Source organism: Sarcophilus harrisii, chromosome 4, assembly GCF_902635505.1.
Source record: "Sarcophilus harrisii chromosome 4, mSarHar1.11, whole genome shotgun sequence".
NCBI lineage: Eukaryota > Metazoa > Chordata > Mammalia > Dasyuromorphia > Dasyuridae > Sarcophilus > Sarcophilus harrisii.
In genome coordinates this window covers 15,286,692-15,310,777 of record NC_045429.1, presented here as the reverse complement: position 1 = coordinate 15,310,777, position 24,086 = coordinate 15,286,692, and the positions used below count along the sequence as shown (strand labels likewise).

Here is a 24,086-nt window from a genome sequence, read left to right as displayed (position 1 = left end):
AACTTATAATAATAAATTACTATATATAAGATAATTAATTTAAATAAATAAATATAAAATACCTTATAAGTCAATATATAAATGGATGGATTATTTAAAATATAAACAAGTAAGTAAATAAAAGCAAACCTTAAAACAAGGTATAAATATCAGCTATTCCTCTAATTAATTATACTGATGTTGGGAGTCACTTTTCACTAGGAAATTTATTTTTGTTGCATTTGGCCCATTGTTCTAGCCCAAGTTCGTGCCCTGGACGCCCCCCTGACCCCTGGTGAAGCTTTAGAATCCCTTCTCAGAATGACATTTTAAAACACATGGAATTAAATACACAGGATTACAAAGGAACATGATTCCAGTCATCCAGATATTTGTAAAACAAGTTCACAGGTGCCTGGAAACTTGAAAAACCCTAACTTAAGTAAGTCAGGCCCCTTGCCTCCGTAGAGCCCGATTGTGATAAGCGGCATATGGGATCCATCCACAATGAATGGTTTTGTTTTACTACCCAAGATTCCTTTGAGTCGTAGGTTCTCCAGCATCATCTAAAATAGGTTTCAGTCACCCAACCTGAGTCACACTAACCATAGAGTCGGCCGCCTGTCCTAACCATCCATGTACAGTTCTCTGATCTCAGTGAAAGCGTCTTGTTATCTCCAGGCCGCAAAATAGTGATTTGCAAATGTCAGAGGGAGCAGGTACCTCCACGTCCACCTCAGACTTTAACAGAAATCCCCACTCTACAATAGGCCTGACAAGTAGCATTCAGATTTTATTTGCAGGCCCCAGTGAGAGGGAATCCACTCCACCACCACTGAGGATGCCCACCGTGCTTTGGGACAGCTGTAATCATTAGGAAGATGTCTCTGCATAAACACAGAATGGGCTCCTAAATGTTTGCTAAATGGATCTTTTTCGAAATATGTCTGTTGTGTTAAGTGACAGATATTATCAACTCATCAATCCACATATTGAGGGTTGTAAAAGCAGCCTGGTATATTGGAGAGAGCGTTGGACTTGAAATTGGGAAAACCTGGGTTCCATCTTATATTTATATAACATTTCTATTTCACAGAATCTATTTACTTGATAGATAAATTGTAGCCGTTGTTATTGTTAGCTCCTATTTTCTTATCCAAGGAAGAGCTGTTTGGGATGTTCCCATGAATTCCCATCCACTTAATGTCATCCCCCAGCATTGCGTTCCCTGAAATACCCACATGACAGTTTTCCCTGCAGCAGCAGAATCCTCCATTTCATAGCAGAAATAATTGAGCGCTTTAAGTGGTTCTTCGCTTTCAAAAATCTTCGCACGTTAACTGCTGAATAACCTGTCGGCAGATCGGCCGTCGCATCCCTGTGTTGTGACGGAGGATGCCGGCTTAGGGACAGCTGTCCCGGCCTTGACGCCCTCCCAGATGTCTTAGTGGCCAGTGACCGGTCTGGGATTGTCGCCCATTTCCAGTAGCTGTGTCTTTCGTGCAGGTAGTGAGGGGGCTCCATAGAGCAGAGAGCTCTCATTTTCCTGAGTTCAAATCCAGCCTCAAACACTTACTAGCTGTATGACTCTGACCCAGTCATTTAATCTCTATTGCCAAATGCGAATAAAAATAGCACCTGCTTCCCAGGGTTCTCCCTAGCTGTGACTCTATAAATGACTTAACTGTTCTATAAATATGACTTTAAAATAGCCAGGAAGTTAAGATGGCATCTGAGGGCTGCTTCTCCTCCAGAGGAGCCACATGATGGAGGAAGGAAGTAACTCCCCATCCTGGGCTTGACCATCACATTATCCTTAAGGGGTGATGTCTCCTGCAAGATGGGACTTGAGCTGAGACTAGAGGGAAGCCGGGTGTTATGAAAGTGGGAGATCATGGCCGAGCATGGAAGCCCCGTGGTCCCCACTTGTGCCGTAGAAGGCGTCGTGGAGTTGAACAGATTTCTCTGGGCAGTATCCCCTCCTGGAACCCGGCACCGCTAGGGGAAGCCGTCCTCATCCTGACTGCGGTCCATCGTTCACAGTTAGCTTTGTAACCATTCTCCCTCCGGCTCTGGCTTCGTCCCCCCAGATTCCCCTAAGTTGTGCCATTAATTCTCTCATTAAGCAGGCGGCTGATATTTATTTATTAAGAGCTTACTTAACATACTCTCCGCGAGGGCGTCCGAGCTCTGCCAGCCGCGGTAGTTTCTGGTTATTGGGGGAACGGAGAAAGAAATGTGGGAGAGAGTCTCTGGGTAGCTTATAATTTAGTATTAAAAAAGCTATTAAAGTTTCTCCCGGATGTGGGAAGCGGGGGGAGCGCGGGGGCAAAACCCAGTTATGAACCTGTGAGCGCGGTTTCTGAATGTTTACTTTGTCAGATACACAGCTGACATAATCAGCTCTAATGGGGTGGTGATCCTCATTGAATTGTAGATTGCCGGCAGTGACTGAAATACTGCAGGGACTTAAGTGAGCCCCGCATACATACATTGTGACAGAGCCTGCATCTGTTTTCCCTGAGTGGAAAGTTCTCTCGGCCCTCCCTTGGGGGAACCACCTGCTGGGCCATGCTCAGGGGCGCAGCAGGGCCTCAGTTTCCCGGCTCTGACTCTGTGAGTTCCCTTTCCCTTCTCCCCCGACACACCTGCACACACACGTACACTCGCCCATGGACTCTCTCCATCACCGATAATGGACTATTGGATTTGCCGGCCTCGCTTCTGCACCGGGCCCCCAGTCGATTTATCGACTCCTCCAGAGTCTCCAGGACAGTCGTCGCTACAAGGAGAGAATAGAAAAGTGAGCTCTTCGAAGAGCAAGGAAGGGAGGAGGGGGCATTGTTCTTCCCTTCCCTTTGGGGGGCCTCCGAAATCTTCCCGGGTTTCCATAGCAAAGTCAGTCCACTCCCTGCCCCCCTTTACTTATTCCCTGTGGCAGCCGTGGGCCTGGCTCTCCCTGGGATGGCGCCGCCTGGAAGGAAATGGGTGTCCACGCTCTCGGCTGAGCCCGCTTTTGTGGGAGCGCCCGGAAGGGCAATGGGAAGCCATTGATTTTCCAGAGGAGGCTAACAAAGTGTCCCTGGCACTATGTGAAAGGCAGCAAACATTTATTAAGCACCCACGGTGTCCCTAAACATAGGCAGTATGAGGAAGGAGCTACAGTCTGAGAGGAGACCACAGTCAGGCAGCATGAACAGTCCCTACTGCAGTCGAGATAAACTGGAAGAAGGAAGGCACTGACTTAGGGGGGAGTCCTGCCGCTTTGTGCCTGCCTCCTGCCTTCCACCTCCTGGCCAGTCATTCTAGCCTGATCCCCTTCACACACACCGTCTTCCAGGTTAATGGTTGTCCCTCCATTGTTCCCCATCTCCCACCTCCACACCTTTGCCCAAGTGTCCCCCCCAAGTCTGGAAAGCACCCCCATCTTTTAGAGCCCCTGGCTTCTTCCTTTAGGCCCAGCCTGCCTGAAGCCTTTCTCTTAACCTTCTAATTATGAAGAATCTCCCTCTGGACCCCGCCCCCCACAGGATCCACACATCAGCTGCCAAATAGGGTCCCCAACATGATGGGGCTAGTTGTGCTCCCTTTCTAGCCCCACTGATTCCCTTTCAGCACTTTTCCTTCTCTCCATTTTGCCACCGGCACGGACACCCCTCCCTCCATCTTTCCTCCCCGTTCCAGCCATCCCCCTGCCCATTTGCCCTGTTACAGCTCCTTGTTTTCAGCTGACAAATGGGGGACTGCATTCAGTGATGTTTAAGACCCTGCTACCCTCTGCCCACAAAACTAAGACCATTTTTGTTGCATTAATGGTGCATTATTGGTGGCCTAGTATCCAGGAGAAAGGGGGCTGGGGTCCCACTGTGCCCTCCCCTGATGGGCAGACCTCAGCTAGAACCTTGAGCTCATTCTTTTTTTGTGGGGAGTTTGGGGGAGCATGGGAGCATTTTTGGAGGGAGGGAAACTAGTGCGGTGTCAGGACGTGAAACCATTGACTAGAGGAAGCAGGTTTAGCTGCAACAAGAGGAAACCAACCAGCGGAGGGCAAATTTCTGAAGGGCCGTCATGTGGAAAAGAGAGGAGACTGGTTGGGATGTACACGGGAGACAGAACTAGGGACAATTAGGGATTTCAGCTCAAAAAAAGGACAATTTTCTAAGAATTCTAGAATTCCCACCAGTTTGTCTAGAATGTATAGAGTGTGCAAGAGAATAATGTTATTATGAAGTGCAAGGGGAGGAAGCAAATGTAGATGCATTCAAAAGTGATAGGATGCCTTGGGAATGACTCGGTCAGTGCTATCGTACAGCAATATCGGTTTGCTGCCAATTGGGAAAAATGGGATAGAGAGGGAAGAGACCAGAGGAAGAAAGACATTCATTAGGAGGTTAGTGAAATAATCCAGGCAAAAGGTGATAAGAGCCTGAATGAGAGTTGAGGCAGTGGGAGTGAAAAGAAGCAGAGAAAACCAAGGAAATAAACTTGAAAAGACATGGCAACTTATGGGAAATGGGGGATGAAGTACAATGGATGAAGCAGTGGACTTGGACTCAGAAAGAAATGGTTGTCTAGGTGACTCAAGAAAGTTACTTACCAAAAAGTAAGTGCCTCTCTGTGCCTCAGTTTCCTCATTTGTAAAATGGGTGTTGGGGGTGACCTTGACCTGAGTTGTGCTTCTAAATCTTTGATGCTTTAATTCCATGGGTAGAAGTTATACATTTGGGTAACTGGAAAGATGGTGGTGATCTCGACAAAATTTTACAAGTTTGGAGGAGAATGAATTGGTGGGGGGGACATTTCGAGAACTTTTTACAAAACATAATCTTGAATTTGGCAAATCATCTACCATAAGTCGTATACACATTTTCATCCACAGGATTATTCCTGCTTTAGGGGGATCTTGCTAGAAGGCAGGTGCAGATTCAGTTGCGACTGGCTTAGACTTGCAGCGAGGGTGGAATTTTCTAAAAGGACACATGCCGACTCTTTTGCGGCGGAGGGGCAGGCGGTGGCTGGGTGAGATTTTTAGTAAGTGTGCAGATTTGAAAGACATTTCATTAAAGTTCATCTTTCATACCCTGTATCTCTAGTCCCTCTCATAAATCCTATGTGAATGGACAAAAGTGAATCAGGTGTCATATATGACCTGGATACGAAAGGTCAATCTTCGGATTTATAGCTTTTGCTGCGAGAAGAACATAAAGATTTCTGCCAACTGGAGTCTCTCCATACTTTAATGATTCTCGCTAAAGATTATAAAAATCGAGAGATTGGGACCTCACTGCTTAGTGAAGGTCAGAAATTAAATGAGATGGGCTAAGTGTCATCCCCATGGGGCAGAAGTTAACGTCTCAAAGCCCATGGTCACCCTTGGCAGTCAGCAAGAGGATGGACTGTGGGCATTAACCAGGCTAAGGATGATCCGAGAGCCATGGTGGAGTTTAATGGCATTATCAAATTAATTAACTGGAGTATTCTACTGCTCCGCCCTTCTGCTACCTCATCTTGAAACGTTAATGGCAAATGACTGTCTCCTAATCATTTTTTTTTAACTAAGCAAAAGTTGAAATGAAAGATCATCGATGGCAGATCCTGTGGGAGAAGGTATATCATGGATTTAGAGGCTATCCAGTCTATCATGATTTTGAGGAAACTGAGGCTCCTTTAAATTGACTTTTCCAGGTAGAAAGTAGCAGGGGTAGGATTTGAATCCAGGACTTCTAACTTCAAAGCTAGAGATCTTTCCATTTCCCCATTCATGCCTTAGTTAAGTGATTCTTCACCTTTTGTGTGTCATGGACATCACCACCCTCCATCCCCATGTCTACTTAGATAGACTTCTCAGAGCAGTGTTTTTAAAATGCATAAATTAAAATAAAAGGATGGAAACTTAGTAAGAATAACAATTTGATTGTTTTCCCATCTTCGGTCATAGACACGTGGACCCCTCTGTAGGTTAAGAACCAAGAATAATTGGCTCAGTCTTAGGGAACTACTGAAATCATTTGCTGCCATCCCACAGTAGTAAATTCAGAAGCAATCTATCATGGATACAGCGGGAAGGGATCTTGGAACCCGTCATGTCCAAATCTTCATTTAAACGAGAAGGAAACTCAGTCTTAGAGAAATCGAATAATTTGTCCAGATTCGTCAGTGACATGGGAAGTGGCCCTCGTGGTCCAGTTGCCCGTGGGATTTTTTTCTTGGCCGGTACTCCGGAGCGGTCTGCCATTTCCTTCCTCACTTGTAGGCAAGGGTTAAGTGACTTCCCTGGGGTCACACAGCTAGTAAGTGTCTGAGGTCAGCTTTGAACTTGGGCACCAAAGATCCAGTGTTTTTCTCACTCCACCATCTCACTGCCTTTGGTTCATACAACTATTAAGCATCCAAGAGAGAATTTTAACCCCAGATCTTCCTGATCACATCGTTGTTATGAACAATAGCTCACATTTATATATTGCTTATTATGTTATATATATTATTATATATGGACACTTACAGCTGTGCTCTGAGAAACTCAGAGACGTGAGCTCGGACCATCACTAACCTTCACTAACCAAGGATCCTTTTCAAGGATCAAAAATTATTAACAATTTTTGAGAGTAATTCTCCAAAAGCAAACTTTTTTCTACAACACCCCGGAGTCAGCAGGACTCTGACTCAGTCAATATTTAGTAAGCACCTACTTTGTGCAAGGGACTGGGCTTGGCCCTAAGCCGCACCTGCACAATGTCACCAACAAGGGGTCATCCAGGCTCACCTTGAAGACCCCCATTCACCTCGCCCCTTCTGGAGCAGCCCCTTTTCTCTTTGGGCTGCCTCGGATTATTGGAACTCCAGACCTAAACCTGCTCTAGCTAACTCCTGCCCATTGCTGGTGGTTCTGCCTTTTAGGGCCAGGCAGAATAAGCCATTCCGTCCTTCCAGCTCTTCCCATATCTGTGTCTCTCAGCCCTCATTTCTCCAGCCTAAACATCCCCAGTTCTTTCACCCAGTCTTCCCATCACAGGAATTCAAAGGCCTTTGCTGTCTCGTTCAATCTCCGCCAGATGTTTTCTCGTCCCGTGCTTCTGTCAGGGCCCCCTGAGACCCCCGGGGAGATCACAGACCCACCGAAGTCTTGCAGCGTGGGTGGGTGCCCATGTCTGTGTGATTCTTGGGCTAATGGTTCTCTGATCTCCTTGCTGCACAGCACACCCCACTTCTCTCCTTCACAGCCGAGACAGAGGTTAAAATTCCCATCTACCTTCGCAGGCGAATTCTTTAAAGTGCAATGAGCAGGGAGGACCTTAGATTTAAAGTTCAACATTTACATTTGTAATTTCGGCTGATTTCTTAGCTGGCATTAATTAAATTGAAATTGTTTAATTAGAATTGAACTAAAATTGATCATTAGAACTAATTCAACTTGATGGTCTTTGTGTGCCTTTCTATACAAATATTATGAAATAGAGGGACGAGGAGGAAAGCAGAAAGGACATTTCTCGGTTTCCAGTGTTGGAGAGGCAATATGGCAGAGGGGATGGGGTGTTGGATCAGAAGGATCCACATTTGGCTCTCACCCGGGACGCTTACTAGCTGTGTACCTCTAACCTTCCCGTGTCTCAATTTCCTCACGTGCAAAAAGAGAATTTCACTGACTGGTCCCTAAGGACCTTTCCAGCTCTCGATCTCTAATACTGGGATGCCATTTCAATGAAAGGCAGTGGGATGTATTAGAGGAAGGGCCAGCCTTGGAGCAAGGAAGGCTCGGATATATTCTCCCCGTAGATGCACACTGACTGTGTGACCCTGGCTGAATCACGGCATTTCTCAGTGCCTCCAAGTGCCTTTCTACATCAACCAAGGAGTAGACAATTCCTCCTGGGAATTTCCCAGAATGTGGAGCTTCCCACATTCAAGAAATCACAGTTTGCACACACACACACACACACACACACACACACACACACACACACAAAATACCTTTATATATCTGACAACTTTTTTCTCCAATCTCTGGGTATTGTTTTATCTGCTCTTTGGACATCATCCTCACCATGAGCATTTGTGTAACGCTTTAAGGTTTGCAAATCAAAAATTATTAATATTTTTCTCTTTTTCCTAACAACATTCCTGGGAAGGCTATTGTCCCAGTTTTCAGATAGGACAAAGTTTAAGTTGAATCAGATCTTGCTGATTTCAGGCTTTGGTCATCCTCTTCCCTCCTAGCTGGTGTTTTCACCAGGACTCATTAGGCTGTCTTTCCCATTGGATCTCAGTATTTTAGGCTCATTGTGACTGTCTTTCCCATTGGATCTCAGTGTTTCAGTCAGAACTTAATAACTGCTTGTTGCTGGTTGATGATCATCTGTGATCTCATTAATGGGGAAGCCTCCCCACTGGTGCAGATGGCAGCTTACCCATGCTTTGTCTTCCCTTGACGTTCTTGGGCACATTTTCCCCCAGCTCCTCCATGGTTAGTTTGACCTTCTTGGGCACATTTTCCCCCAGCTCCTCCATGGTTAGTTTGACCTTCTTGGGCACATTTTCCCCCAGCTCCTCCATGGCTGGTTTGACTTTCTTAGGCACATTTTCCCCTACCTACCTCCTCCATGGCTGGTTTTTCAGATACAGTTTAGACTGGGAGGCCGGAGGAGTGTCTCACTTCCAATCTCCACAGTTCTCCAGCTGCCGGCAGCTTCCTTCTAGGCCATATGTTCTAATCTAGATCATGTGAACTTGCAGTGTAGTTTGAATAACTATTTTTCCATATGCTTTTTTCCTTTCCAACCCATTATTTTATTTTATGCACTGAATAATGTCCTTGTGAGGAGGGCACCATGGGCTTCTGCAGACCCTACCACAGGCTCCAGGAATCCCTGCTTTGCATCTCCTCCACTTCCTGGACACCGATGCAGCGCCAACCGACCGCCCACTATCCCATCCTCTCCTGGGTCCGTTGCCGGCCCGCCTCCCCCGAGCAGACTTCATGTACAGAGGTCATCCCTGGAAATGGCTGCAGCCTCCTTGCAGAATACTTCCTCCTCTCGGAGACGTGGCCTGATTGGACTCGTCCCTCCCCACCTCAGTCTTTCCGGAGGCCCATCACTGGGCCCTTCCTTCCCTTGGGTCTTGCATCATGGTGACCTTTGCAGAGCCAGAACTGCTGCACGGGCCTCCTCCTGGAATGAACTAGTGTTGCTGGGCCCCGGTCACTGCTGGCTGGTCTCACGTTGTGCTCTGGCTCTCCCCCTCCCCCGCTCTGCCTCCTTTCTGAGCCTAGAAATAACTGTCCGGTGCAGGGACCAGACACAGGAGCCCCGGCACGGAGAACTGGGGATTCCAGCCACTCTGACTCCAGGGGTGCAGAAGGGGCAAGGCCTGGACTGGCTCCAGAGAAAGAGCTTGTCTTGTGTGTGTGACATCTGACTCTTTGTGGGCGGCAGCCACAGAATCAGCAAGTTCTCGAGCGGGGATGGATGGGGCTTCGCTGGGGGCAAGATCTGCGTTCAGATCCCACCACGCTCCTCATCAGCGAAACTGAGAGCTTAGATGGATGGCTCTGACGTCAGTTCCGGGTCTAAGTCTATGACCCAGGAGAAGAGACCTCAGAGAGCTTCTGTCCCAAGCTGCGGTTGTGCAGACAGCCCTGCCGTCCTTGGACTCGGCCCGAAGACGGCCCCTTTTTGCCTCCCCAACCCACCCCTCTCTTTCCTGCTCTGTAGATTGCACCACCCCCTTCCCAGTTCCCCTCTTGTGAAATCTCAGAGCTGCCCTTGACCTTTCTCTTTCCTCGAGCCCCAGATCCAAGTAGTCGCAAAGTCTTGCTTGGGCCCTCTGACTCCTTCATGAGCTCATCGCCTCCCTCTCTGGATTTTCAGGAGCTTCCTGATGGTCTTCCTTTTCTCCCCTCTCCAAATCATCCTCCCTACGGCTGCCAGATTGATCCTCATAAAACAAAGATCTTAGTGTCTTATCTCTTTCCACTTTTCCATTCTCCCTCCTCTTCCATCAGTCAATAATAGCAACAATCATGGATTAAGCACCTACTGTGGGTCAGGTTCTATACCAAGTGCTCAGCAATCAAAAAGAGGCTTCCAAGGAGCTTACAGTCTATAAATATATACATATATACAAATATAAATATATACAACAAATATACACATAAATCTATATAATAAATATACACATAAATATGTACAATAAATATATACAATAAATACACATATAAATATGTACAATGAATTATACACATAAATATCTACAAACCAATAAATATACATATAAATATGTACAAATAAGTATATACAAACCAATAAATGTGTGCAAATAAATATACACATAAATATATACAAACCAAACTATGTATAGTATAGATAGGAAATAATTAACAGAGGGAAGCCACTAGGATTAAGAGGGATCAGGAAGGGCTTCCAGTAAAAGGTAAAATATAGGTTGGGACTCACAAGAAGCCAATGAGATCAGTAGTTGGTGTGGAGGAGGGAGGAGGGGCGATGATGACTGAGCCAGTCGGGGGCCCTGACCCTTCGTGGCTTCCTCAGCGTCCCCAGGTCCTGGGGACGAACATGAAGCCTTTGCCCTTTGGCAGCTACCTGGTAGCATGGCCAGAGCCCCAGACCTCAGTCAGAAGAACCAGAGTTCAGAAGCTGCTTCAGATGCTTATTGCTGCGGGCGTTTAAACTCTGAGCCTCAGTTTCCCCAGATGCAAAATGGAAATAAAGATAGCAACTCCTTCACAGGATTGTTGTGAGGATTCAGCAAGATGGCAAATGTAAATTGTTTGGCAAATCTAGTTAAGCTGTAGCTTTTATTAATCTCTGCACTTCCCTGGAGATCATTTTCCTCATCTGTAAAATAAAAGAGTTGAGCTATCATAATAGGTAACATTTATGTAGGGTGTCTCACATGTCTTAGTATTGCTTGAAATTATTAAAGCTTCTTCCTTCCATGCTTTCTTCATTCTTCTCTTTTTCTTTCTTCCTTCTTTCCTTCCTTCCTTCTATCCTCTTTTTCTTTCTTTCTTCATTCCTCCCACCCTCCCTCTCTTCTTTTCTTCCTTCCCTCTTTTTTCTTTCCTTCCTTCTTTTCTTCTTTCCCTCTTTCCTTCCTTCCTTCTTTCCTTACTTTTCTCCCTCCATTTTTCCTTCCTTACTTTTTCCTTTCTTTGTTTTTTTCTTTCCTTCCTTTCCTCCTTTTTTCTTTCCTTTTTTGTTCCTTCCTTCCTTCCCTCTTTTTTTCTTTTTTCTTTTTTCCTTCTTTCTTTCCTTCCTTCCTTTTTTTTCTTTCCTTCCTTCCTTTCCTCCTTCTTTCTTTCCTTCCTTCTTTCTTTCCTTTTTTCTTTTTTCTTCTTTCTTTCCTTCCTTCCTTTTCTCCATCCCTCTTTCCTTCCTTTCTTTGTTTATTCTTTCCTTCCTTCCTTCCCTCCTTTTTCCCCTTCCTTCCTTCTTTCCTTCCCTTCTTACATTTTTGCCTCTGATTCTTTGTCTGTCTATTGGTCTTGGTCTCTCCCTTCCTTCCTCACTACCTTGTCCCTTCTCCCAATTTCAGCCTCAGAAACGTTTGGTGACAGTCTTCGTTCCAAGGTGCACAGCCTGGGCTCCTGAGAACGCTCCCCAGACTCAAACTGTCCCACATTCCTTTGCTGAGCCTTGGAAACAGAGCCTGGCCTTGCAGGCTGAGTTCAGAGGGGAGCACATGGAAATGAGGCCCGGCTATAAACTCCTGAGGAGGGTTTTTATTTCATTTAAACCTGAACTTGAACTTGAAGTGGGCTGGGCTGTCAAACAGGAAGCCGGTTGTTCCCCAGACAATCGGCCCCACTACCATTCCATAAGTAAATAGCCTTCCACATTGCATCTTTCTCTAATGCCCAGAGCAGCATGTCTGGGAGGATTCTGCAGTAGCAGAAATCAAAATTAAAATACCCATTTGATGGATTTGCCACCAATCCAGCAGAAGAGGCAGTGGGGTCTCCTCTCCATATGGTGATTTTAAGAGGGAAAGGGATATTTTAATTTAAGAGCCAATAAACATGCAACAGTCTTCCCTCCAGTAATTGTTTTTATGAAAATACAATAAAGTTATAGTACGTCGGGCTTTATGGCTCCAAAGTGGAAAAGCCAGCTCCGGAGAGTTCACGAGCAGTTTGGTTAATTCTTAATTCTCCATTACGTCCAAAGGACAATGAAATAGGTAGTAATTGAAAGCAGGCTCAGGGCATTTGTGGCTGATTCTTGGCCCTGGCGGGACCAACCTCAACTGTCTTGAGGGCCCAAGGCTGACCCTTTCCCTTCTCTGTCCCAAATTTATCATCAGTCTCAATTTGGTTTCCCAATCTCTATCTGAGAGGAACCTTGGAGCCCATGTTGTCTGGCTCCTTTTTTTTACAGATAATGAAACTGAAGCCCATGGGAGCAAAATAACTTGCTCAGAATCACAAAGGAATTGGCAGATCCAGGATTCAAATCCAAATCCCAGAAGTGTAGTATCAAGTACCTACTGTGCACTAGACCAATGATCATGGAACATAGACTGAGAGCTACAAAGCACCTCAGGGACAAGTCGCTCATTTTACACAAAAGGAATTTGAGGTGAGAAAGGTTCAGTGTCTTTCCCAGGGCCACACAGCTCGCGCCTGAAGCAGGATTTGAACCTTGAACCCATTTCTTTGAAGATTCCAAGTCCCTCTATTCCATACGTCATACATAAGATGATCTCCAGTTGATATTATCTCTGTCTTGCCTGTACCCAGCGTTCGGCCTTGGTAGCCTGGGAGCTCCTTGAGGGTGGAGCTGTGTCTGGCACATAGTAGGTGCTTAAGAAAAACTTGTCGATTTGACTTAACCATCCCACTTTCTAAGATTTACAATTGGAAGGGGCCTTAGAGAGCATTTAATTTAGCCTCCTCACTTTACTTATGGGTAAACTGAGGTCTAGGAAGAGGAGATGACTTTTCTCAACTTACACAGGTAGGAGCAGAACTGCAATTCAAAGCCGCGGCTTTCAACCGTCCCATAGTTCTGTTGATTCAGGTTCCGACTTCATGTTTCAAACAGCATGTTCTGGGAGATAAATGAAGGGCTAGGGACTGGCACCGAGCTTGCTTTTATGCCCAAATAATTGTCAGAATAGCTTTGCCACTGGGGCTGTGGAATCTTAATATCTCTCTCTGTCACACACACACACACACACACACACACACACACACACACACACACCACTTCTTTCTCCTTCTCTCTCCAAGGGATTTTTCATTCACCTCTACAGAAAAAAAAAAAAAAATCAGGATGAAGCTAATTGTTTGTGGTAATGGATATTGCTTAGCTGTAAATTTAATCTACAAATTTAGAAGGACATAAATCCGTACATAAAAAAAGCATTTGCTGCTTCAGCATAAAAAATACTGTCATTTGAAACTGCAAACTTCCCCGCATATTCTTCACCCCTACCCCCTCCATCTTCCCTTGGGTTTGCTCAGCAAGGCCCATTTCAGCCAAGAAAAGTTTAGAAGGAATAAAATCCTTAAACCTACTATGCGCTCAATAGATGAGGAAAGGAGTCCTCCCTGCTTGCCCTCTGGGTGCTCCCCAGCCGGAGTCTTTTTAGAACAATCATATATATTACTGATCTTCGTATAGCAAGAGCCTCCAGGTTGGAAGTTAAGTCTGTCACAACCAAAAGTCTCTTCTGGATGAATACCTGACATGACTAGAATACTATATGTTGTAGAAGAACGGTCAAGTTTTCCAGATCTTTTTAGATCTATTTTTCCCTTTCATTCTCCCAATAGTTCTGTGATGGACTTTTAGAGATGGAAGCAAATGTTGTCTTTGGAGTTTAAAGATCTGGATTCAAATCCTACCTTTGGTGTTTACCACAAGTCACCTCACCTCACAGAACCTCAGTTTCTTCATCTGTAAAATGAAAAGATTAGATTCAATAATTTCTGCCACAGATGATTCTGTTCTTGTCCTGGGTCCCACAACTAGTCGGTGGCAAAGATAGGATTTGAACCCAGCTCCCCTTGAATCCAATTCTAGTATTCTTTCAACTCCAGCCATTGTCCTTTTCAAGATGAGCTTGGGATAGCAGCAAGGTGACTGGCAAGCAGCCACCTCCCTGAGTGCCCTTCCCTCCCAAGGAATACCAAAATCATCTCTGGAGTCACTTTGTCAGACCTCGACTTCTCCCCGTGGAATAAACAGAACAGTAAAAGGCCATTGTAGCTTTCTGGGGGAGAGCTTCAAATCTGGGAAGAACTTTTCCATTGAGAGAAAGAAAAATAAATTAAAAGATCATGAGTGGATGTATTAAAACAGCATTCGCTGACCTAGACTAACAGACCCTTTTTTTAAAAAAGGGAAAAGCTTATGAATGACCTTGTAAATGTCCCAGAGTCACCAGCAGTCAGTGAATGAACAAACATTTACTAAGTATTACAGTTTTAGGCAATGGGGATAGAAAGAAAAAAGGGGGGGAAATAGACTCTGATTTCAAGGAACTCACATACTAACAGACATATATGTACATGTGTTATGTATTTTATTTGTGTAATAGCTAATACATTATATATGTTATATTTTGTTTCAGATATAATATAGTATATGTTGTATATTCTATATACAACATATGCATAACATATACAAAATATACATATAATATGGTGTATATTCTATAACATATCTGTGTAAAATGTGACTGCATACAACTGTGTTATATAACAATTATAATGTAACATTTAATAAGCACATGCATATATATCATATATTTTATATGCATTTTAATAATATATGTACATGTAGATATATATTATCAATTTTATATGTGTGTTTTAATAATATGTGTATGTGTATCTATTATAGATTTTATGTGTATATTTTAGTAATACACGTGCATATGTATATATATTATGGATTTTATATGTACATTTTAATAACACATGTACATATGTATATATATTTTATAGATTATTTATATTTTAGTAATACATGTACATATGTATGGCTATTGTAGATTTTACATATATAAAGCATTATATCCTATTGGATATACAATGCTGTGTACATACATTCTGTATGACATGTAATACTATATTATCTATTACATAATCCATAAAATAGATAATAAGAGAATTTGGGGGAAGAGAACAGATCAGGAAAGACCTCATGTAGGGGCTGTCGCTTGGGCCGAATCTTGAAGGAAATGAGGGAGCGATCTGAGAGCCGGAGATCAAGGGGATGCCATTGAAGGCTAAGTACAAAACAGTACAAAAGCCTCTAGATAGATGGGTGCTATTTGTGAAGAATAGAAAGAAAACTAGTTGGATTAGATCATAAACAATATGGAAGAGAATAATGGTTAATAATTGAGAGCCAGGTGGTGAAGGGGTTTAAATGATAAATAGAGGCAATAGGGAGCCACTGTGGTTTATAGAGTAAGGGAACGATATGGGCAGACTGTGCCTTTAGGACAAACCCAATTAGTGGCAGAGTGAAGGATGGAGCGTGGTAGGAGGAAGCGGGGAGATCAGTTAGAAGGGTTTTTTCCCAATATCTTAGATAACACTAATGAGGCTGGTGACTGTGTGAGTGAAGAAAAGGGAAGAGATGTAATAAATGTTGGGAGGGTGGACAGCTTGGCGGCGCCCTCTCTGGAGGTGACAACTAGATTCATTGGCCAAGATCCTTTTCCTGGAATCGCGGGTATTGAGAAGGTGGAATTTCCTTAAAGTTTAAAACAAACCTCAGACCATTTAACCCAGCTTGTGTCCCACAAGGAACCCTCCCCACCATGGGCCTGAGAAGTGAGCAAGGTAAATAACAGCTGACGTGTGTCCCCGCCATCCATGCGGCCGTCCATAAATGCATAAAGCCATACGAAGGTGGAGGGATAACGTGTGTTCTATGGGAGATAATGTATGTAAAGCAACCTCGGGAGGTAGAAGTCATCACTGTCTCCATTGCCCAGATGGGCAAACTCTGGCTCAGAAAAGTCACATGATTTGCCTTCAGGCTCTGTAGGGGCAGGATTTTGCCCCAAGTCTCAGCTCCAGCTTCCAAAGCTGCTCATCCCACCTTGGACAAGTTCTAGTTATGGTCAGGAAGTCCTGTGGAACTCCAGGAAATAGTCTCCTTTTCCTTCCCTCTTCTTTCTCCCACAGGATATGGCAGTGGGATGGTGGGAGGAGGAGGAGGAGGAGGAGGAACTCCCATTAGGAGACATCATTGTATGGTGAGAAAAAGTAGCCTGGGCTCTTTAGGCTGAACCAGGTTTTCTGGCTCCAGAAAAACATGCTGGCTAGGCTTCCCTGGGTGTTCAAGTTCAAAGTTGAATGAGACTATTAAAAAAAAAAAATCCGAAATGGGTCACTCTGGCTTTTGTGCGAGAGATTTTTATATGCCCCGGGCCCCCTGGATTTTGCTGATCTTTTCAGGAAAAAAAAGAAAGAAAGAACGAAAAAGAACTCCAAACTTTAAAGAAAAACGAGCCTAATTAAACAAATGCATCTCTTCCCAAACCATTCCTCTCTCCTTTTGCCCCCCATCCCCCTTATGGGAAAGCCCCCCAAGGACTCCGCCTCGCCACCCTGCAGCCCCTTGGAATCCCAGAAGGCTCCGCCCGACCTTGGCCTCCATCTCCCCCCGCTCCCCCCATCCCCTCCAGCCCCCTCAGATCTCAGACGACTCCTAAGCGGGCTACTTTTAACGGTCAGCATCTATTTTTCATGAAAAAAAGCAGGAAATAAGCTGTCTTTCGTTTAAAAAAAAAAAAAAAGATTTACAAAATGTAATCATTGTTGAAATATTCTCTTTGAACTGCCCGGTCGGCGGGGGGCCGGCTCTCCCAGTGGCTCCCTTCTTTAGAACACCCTTCCCGGGCCCTATGGCCGAGCAGGTACACTGGTGGCTGGGCCCTTTGAAGTCATCAATGAATGAAAGGCCGCCGTAATAAAAGGGGGCCGTTGTTCAAGCATAAAATACTCTTTAAGCTGCTAGAATAGCAGCGTTAACACATCCTAAGCTGCCTTTTTTTTCGCCTCACATTTTCCTGTGCTTTGTGTACAGTCGGGGTTGGTATTTTACCAGAAGCCTCTGATCTATGTAGTATGCCACTGGGGAACAAAAAGCCCAAATAGGATTGTTTCTGTCCCTTCTGGTTGCCTGACTACCCCCTCCCCGGCCCGGCCCCCCGGCCCCGGCCCCGGCCCACAGTCCGAAGGCTTTCAGAGAGCACGGGAAGGTTCCTTTGTGCCACCGCGGCGTCGGGGCTTCCTCCCGGCGTTAACGGGGCCACGAGAGAGAGGTTCCGATTCCCTCGGAACTTTTTCGCCACCAGGAACGGCTCCGGTCTTACTGGGTTTTCCCGAGCGCCCAAAAGCATGTAAATAAGTCATGGCCTCTGTGGAGCTGGGAATCTACCTTCTGTCGCCCTTCAGGTCCCAGCCAGGATTAATAAGTCATAGTAAAAGTCCCTGGATTTCTGGATTGCCCCACAAGGCTCTGATGCTAGTTTGGGTCGGGGAGCAGACTGGCTAGAACACAGGCAGGAAGACTGGGCCTCAGACCCCTGCTCCTCCATAGCGAGCTTGGGCGATGCGGTGTCACTCGCAGGGGCCGTTTCCTCCTTTCCAAAGTCAGGGCTTGGACAGATGGCCTCTGGGAAAGACTGAGGGGACAGCCAGGTTGGTGGGCCCATTTTACAGATGAGGAAACTGACGTTGAGAGGGGTCAAGCAGCCCACTCCCAACCCCAGGACTAGGAGGTTTCTGAGTCACTATTGGAGCTCCGAGCTCCGAGGGCAGCCCTCTGCCTCCAGGACCCATGATCCTCATCTGAGAGCCTCACAGCTCCGGGACACTCTGGGAAGGCCTTTTAAACTCCCTGGGCCTGCTCTCACATTATCCCATGATCTGACATGAAATTCTAGCTCTCAACTTAATTATAAAAGCTCTGCTGTCTAAAAATAGACAAGGCGCTTTCAGCCCCATGAAGCCTTTTGCATATATTATGTCATCTGATCCTCACCACAGCCTGGAAGGGAGGTGCGGTAATTACGCCCATTTTTACAGATGAGGAAACTGAGATTGGATGGCTTTCCCAGAGTGCCCTGGCCAGTGCCTGTGACAGGACTGGAACCCAGAACCTCCTGACCCCAGTGGGCCCTAGTTACTGTGCCTCTGGCCTCTGAACAAATCGCCGCCTTTCCCCGGACCTTTCTTTCCTCCTTTGTAAGCTGAAGGAGTGGAAGAGAGGGCCACAGACCCCAATCTCGTGATCCAGAATCAGAGGACGCGAGTTCAAATCCCACCACTCCTCCATTAGCTGTGTGCCCTTGAGTAAGTCCCCGCTTTGGGTCCCAGTGGCTCCTCCGACAGGGAGAGGTTTGAGGAGGCACCTGCGGGTTCCCTGTCTAGTCCCTGGTGTCTTTGAAGTTACTGCTTCTGGTGCAGAAAAGCTGGCCTGGGGACCAGAAGGCGTGAGTGCGAATCCTGCCTCCCAGACTCGAAAACTGTGGGGCTGCAAGTGTAGAACGGGCTCCGTGGGAAGCCCCTGAGACTCTCGGGCGCCCCAAAACCCAGAGGCTCTGAGATCTCTGAGAGCAGAATTGTAGCCGGCGCTCAAAGTCAAGCAAGGTCAGCTGGGCCCCGAAACAGCAGTGTCAGACCAAAGAGTAACTAAGAGGGGGGGTGAATGTGTGAGGGTGTGTTTGTGAGTGTGTAAGAAAGTGTCTGTGTGGTGTGTTTGGGGGGAGGCATTCTGGGAGCCCTCAGATACAGCTCTTCATTTTTTCCAATTTGAGGTTTCAGTGAGAACGGAGATCTTGGAGCCAGTCCTGGAGGGAGGGGGGGTGGATTGTGGCCCTTCCTGGCTCACCCCTTAGGAACCCTAATGTAGTTTATCTTCGTGGCTTCCCCTCCATGAAAAAGCCTGACCCACAAAGGGATTCAGATATTCCCAGCTGAAAGCAGCCAGGTGGCTCAGGGACAGAGGGGGGGGGGGGTTGAGGGGGACCCAGCTTCCCACCCTGTCTTGCTAACCGTATGAGCCTGGTGGGGTCCCTTAACTATGGTCGGCCTCAGGTTTCCTATCTGTAAAATGGGACTCCTAATATTGCCCTCTTGATTAACATTCCTAATAATAGAATTGATAATATTAGGGTAATATTAGTGCTAATGGCAGGGCCCGCCTCCCAGGCCTGTCGGGAGGGACCACCAGGCCAGCGAATGAGCGTGAAGCACTTTGCCAGCCTCAGAGCCTGTGCGAATGTTAGTTTGATACCGTTAGTTGCCATTTTTATTCACTATTTTCCTCCCAAAAGCCCTGTCATGTCCAGAGTCAAGGATTATTGGCCTATTTACAGAAAAGGAAACTGAGGCTCAAGGGCTTGGGACAGCTCAGTGAAGTTGGAAATGAGTTGGAGTCAGGTCCTGTGTTTGGATCCTGACATTTTGGTCAGCACCAAGCACACAGTAGGTGCTTAATGAATGCCTGTTGAATGACTGTCTCACCTCCGACTCCCCACTGGGCAGTTTTCTGTAGGACTTTCTCCTGGAAGACAAGGCCTGTTGGACTTCTAATGGCTCCAGGGGCAGAAGCAAAGGGTGGGAAGGTTGAGAGGACCATGGCTGGATAAAGCAAAGACTTCCCTGGCTCCCCCTTTTTCCGGGGAGGTCTTTGGGGGGTGCGGTTCGTGTTCCGTGGGGCTGGGACTTAACAGCCTCCTCCGAGAGCCTTTTCCCCCCTAAGTTCTGTGACATTTGGGCGAGTCGGAGGTGGGCTGTGGAAGATGGCGCCGCGCCAGCGAGAGAGGGCGCCCACCCCTCCAAGCCTGGGCGGGGGGCGGCGGGACCCCCGGCTGGTAGTAGTGTGTGGCCTCCGCACATGGGAAGAGCCTCGGCTTCCTCCATGTGTGAACGTCCTTAAATAACCCACACCAGGGAGCCCGAGCCAACTGTCACACCCAGTTCTGGATTCCACATTAACAACCTCCTTCCGCCTGCGTTAATCTTTGGCCTTGAGGCCTTTTGTTTAACTTTTTAATTTGAAAAACAGATACAGCTGCCTCGCAGCCCCTGTCCGGAGGAGCAACCCAAGCAGACTCGGGCTGGTGGAGGTTGTTTTAGTGCACGTTGGGGCAGGGCGGGGGCCCGAAGGGGGTCGGGGCTCCCAGCCTGGCCCTCCTCCTGGGGGGAGTGAGGGTGGAAGGGATGGGGCGCCCCTTCCTCAGGGGAGGAGGGACGGCCCCGAGACGCTGGGGCCCGGGCCAGGATTCTGCCCTGTCCTTCAGTTTAGCTACCACATAAATGCCTTCAGTCATGCCTGACTGCGACCCCATTTGGGGTTTTCTTGGCAGAGATACTGAGATGTTCGCCCTTTCCTTCTCCGGGCCATTTTACAGATGAGGAAATTGAGGCAGACAGGGGGAAGGGACTTGCTCAGGATCACTCAGCTAGGAGGGGTCTGAGGCAGGATTTGAACCCAGTTCCTCCTGCCTCCCAGAGCCAGTGCTCTATCCCACTGCGCCCTCTAGCTGCCTTAGGAGTGCCTACAGTGTATTTTATCCACAGGCAACTTGCATTAATGGCCCCAGACCCAGGAAGGCTCCTGCCCGTTCTTTCTGTCCCTACGAGTGGGGTTCAGCTATTTGAACTCATCAAGGACAACTGGGGACTCTTTTGGGAACTCCTAACTCGCCCCGGACATCCCCTCCCCCTTTTTGTTCCGTCATTGCCAGGGCGATGGGGAGGGGGGGACGTGATGGGGAGGGCAGGGAAGTGACAGCGGGTCACCCCCACTCCCGGTCCCATAATGCCTTTGGGGCCCTGGGCCAGGGTGGGGTGCCTTTCTCTGGGAGACGTTGTCTACGGTTCTTTGACCCTCGCTAAGGCACACCCCAAAAACCCGAGGTCCAGTTGTCTCTACCAAGTATTGGGGTCTCAAAGCCTAGAGGAGCAGCCCCTGCCATTCTCGAGGGAAGGGGGGGACCCGGCGGATATACTCGCAAATGTGTCATTAATACAAAGGCTTCTTGACTGGCTGATGGAGAAGGCCCTAGAGTTGGGGGAGAGAGAAAACCAGACCTGAATGGGAGGCGGGAGCCGGGGTGGGGGCCCGAGGGGCCCAGAGGAAGGCAGACATGCTGGCCTAGGATCCACCCCCAGCTCTGCCCTTCCCGACCAAAGCCAGCCTGGGGCCGACCTCTGTAAACACGGGGATGGGGCTGGATAAGTGCTGTTAGTCGGGGAGACCTCTGAGGTCTCCAGTTTTTTCTCTTCATCTCTGTCTCTGTGTCTCCTCTCTGTCTCTATGTGTGTGTGTCTGTCTCTGTCTCTTCCTCTCAGTGTGTCTCTGTCCGTCTCTTGTCTCTCTCCTGGTGGTCAGATGTGCTTCTGAATCACTTTCCCAGCAATTCCGAGGAGGGATCGAAGGAAAAGGGGGAAGTTGGAGGCTGGAAAACTAATTAGGAAACTGTGTATGGCTGTCTCTGTATGTGTCTCTCTCAGTCTCGCTTCCCTTCCTGCTCTCTGATCCTATGAAATTCCAGACTTCAGATTTTGTCTCATTCTAGAGACAATAGGGAGCCACTGACGATTCTTGAGTTAGGAGTGTGATGGTCAGATGTGTGTTTCAGAAACACCACTTTCCCAGCAGTTCAGAGGATAGAGTGGAAAAGGGGGATGCTGGAGGCTGGAAACCGGCAGTCGTTCAAGTGAAACACCATGCGAGACCAAGGGTCCCCCTTCTTATCCCCGTTAGCAACTTTGGGTTGGACCCTGTGACCTCTCAAGTCTCTTTTATTTCTTGAGCTCAGACCTTCCTCATTGGTCCCCTTTTGCCATCCTCAGTGACCTCAGTTTAAAAAAAAAAAGGTTTCCGTTTTCTTCCTGTTTCTTGGGAGACGGCAGAGGGCCACGGCCGTCCCCAGCCCCACTCCCGCCATGACAGACTTCCTGTTTAGGATTCAGACGAGTTGATATTGTTTATGGTCCATAAATCCTTAGTACTTTGAGGCTTCCAGGAGAGCAGCAGGCCTGATCACCAACTTTCATGGTGTTGTAAATTAAGGGCGGGAAAGTGTGATAATACTCCTTGGAGAACAGTAAAAAAAAAAAAAAAAAAAAGCCCCGCAATAGTTAAATGGGATTTTATAAGCCCGCTCCGTGTGCAACTGTTTTGCATTACATGAGCTGAATACCTCCGAGATGACACACATCTGCAGGCCCTTTATTAAATCCTTAGTCAGCACTTTTGGACCTGATGAGATTACTTCTTCATTTGACTGGAGAAAAAAGGGAAGCTAAGATCTTTTGCTGGACTGCAGAATTCGTGGGGACGGTTCACCTTGAGCGCCGGAGAGAGGACGAGCCCGGGTGACGTTCCCCAGGACGGCCTCGAGAAGCGGGGGTGGGCGGCTGCCGAATGGGGGGCCGACCAGGAGCCGGGATCTTTGCGGACCGAGTGTTTCTCAAGCTCCGAAAGTCCAGGTGGAGAAAGCTTCCCTGATGTCCGGCTCTCCAGATAGCATCAGCCCGTGTTGTGTTGTCACAGGGATTCATTGGAGATAAAGAACCCAAATGTCTTTGTAGTTTGTCCGCAGGCTGAAGGTTCCATTTCAGGGACTCTCCAAGTAGAAAGAAATATGGGGAAAAGCAGAAACATATTAAGTGGGAAGTTATAGCTCCATAAATGGCCAAAGACATGTTTTTATAAAAAATCTGCCCCGAGTAACCTTAGCCTTCATCTGCTCGTAATTCGCCATTGGCCAGCCATATAATCGTATAGAATTAACATTCATTCTCGAGCTGCAGTTTCCAGTTCTGCAAAAAAGAGGAAGAAAAAGAGGCAGATGCTTTCAAATCCAGAGAGTCTGGAGAAGGTAAACAGAGAGGAAATGGGCCCACCTGATACCTCTGGTTACTTTTCTCTGTGATTTACTGGTAAATGTTTGGAGTTCAACAGTCAGGATTTAAATCTGGGCCCTCTGACATTTTGTTAGTGGCTTCTGGCAAGTCATTTAGGGACTCAGTTTCTTTACTGGCAAAATGAAGGGACAAAATGGTGGAAAATGTCCTTCGAACTCCACAGCTAGGGCTCTGTAGTTTGGGTCGGCGTGGTTGATCACATAGGTTTTGGACCAGCTGAGAGAGCACTGGCTCTAGACAAGAGACCTGGATTCAAATTCTGATTCTTCCCTTAATTCCCCATGTGACTATGAGCAAATTTTTGCAACCCAGTAAGCATGGAAAACCCCAGTCTTCCAGTGCATCTTGGGCCATCTCTACTTGTCCTGATCTGTAACTGGCCACTGGTCCCAGAGGGCTCTGAAGGGGAAAGTGAGGCCTGTGCCCTTGCCCAGCCCTCCCCTCTCTGAAGTCAGGGTCCTCTTGGAGATCAAAGGGCAAATAACCACAATGACTTAACTCCAGAAGTAAAGACATGATGTCAATCATTCTCCCCCCAGAGCCTCAGTTTCCTCATTTGTAAAATGAAGGTGATGGTCAGTCAATCAACAAGCCTTTATTAAGCAGCCACCATTTATAAAATGGAGGTGTTGGTAATAAGTGAATAAGCCTTTATTAAGCACCCACCATTTGTAGAATGAAGATGTTGATCAATCAGGCAAACAAGCTTTTATTAAGCACCCACCTTATTTAAAATGGAGGTGTTGGTAATCAGTGAATAAGCTTTTATTAAGCACCCACTATTTGTAGAATGAAAGTGTTGGTCAATCAGGCAAACAAGCTTTTATTAAGCACCCACTATTTGCAGAATGAAGGTGTTGATCAATCAGTCAACAAGCCTTTATTAAGCATCCACCATTTGTAAAATGAAAGTGTTGGTCAATCAGTGAATAAGCTTTTATTAAGCATCCACTATTTGTAGAATGAAGGTGTGGGTCAATCAGGCAAACAAGCCTTTATTAAGCACTCACTGTTTGCTAGGCACTGTTCTCAGTTCTGTGGATACAGAGAAAGACAAATGCAACTGATATGGTTATATACAGGATTAATTGGAAATAATTAGCAGAGAGACTTCAGTCTAAACTATATATAAACCTTTATTAAGCACCTACTGTATGCCTAGCTGGTGCTAAGGCTTCTG

General features: G+C 46.7%; 1 protein-coding gene across 7 annotated transcripts in view; it reads left to right on the top strand.

The window, feature by feature from the left end:
- NFIA (nuclear factor I A) overlaps positions 1 to 24,086 on the top strand; it is a 429,987-nt gene that overhangs the window by 391,963 nt on the left and 13,938 nt on the right. The window lies entirely within an intron of this gene.